Genomic DNA, 481 nt, shown 5'->3' on the forward strand with positions numbered 1-481 from the left:
AAAACTTAAAATATAGTAAAATAATTTTAATACGAATAAGAAATTTCTTCTTGCAAGGGGCGACTAAAGTGATGGGATCCTTGATCTTTATTGAAGTTATTGAATCTAAATGAGATAAAAATCAAAGCAGTTGAAAATTTATTCTAACTTAAGAAGAATTAAGAAAAAATGCAAAAAATTCATTGCAATACGCGGGATGGAACATCGTACCCCAAGCTTGTAAAAAATTAGTTTTACCAACTTGGCAACCGTACATTGGTACTGTCGGATGAAAAAATTAGCTATTTAAGCTAGTTTAAATTTCAAAGTTATTTTTCACGACTTAAAAGAAGCAAACAAATTTAAATAAGTTTAACTTTCTATGCTATATTAATTTTTTATTTATATAATATTTATGAAAATCTGTACTCCCCTTGTCAGGTATTTTAAAATAAAATAAAATACAAAACCCAGAATTTTAACACAAAAATAGCAAATTTTT

This window comes from Daktulosphaira vitifoliae, unplaced genomic scaffold, assembly GCF_025091365.1.
Source record: "Daktulosphaira vitifoliae isolate Bord-2020 unplaced genomic scaffold, ASM2509136v1 Scaffold_3, whole genome shotgun sequence".
Taxonomy (NCBI): Eukaryota; Metazoa; Arthropoda; class Insecta; order Hemiptera; family Phylloxeridae; genus Daktulosphaira; species Daktulosphaira vitifoliae.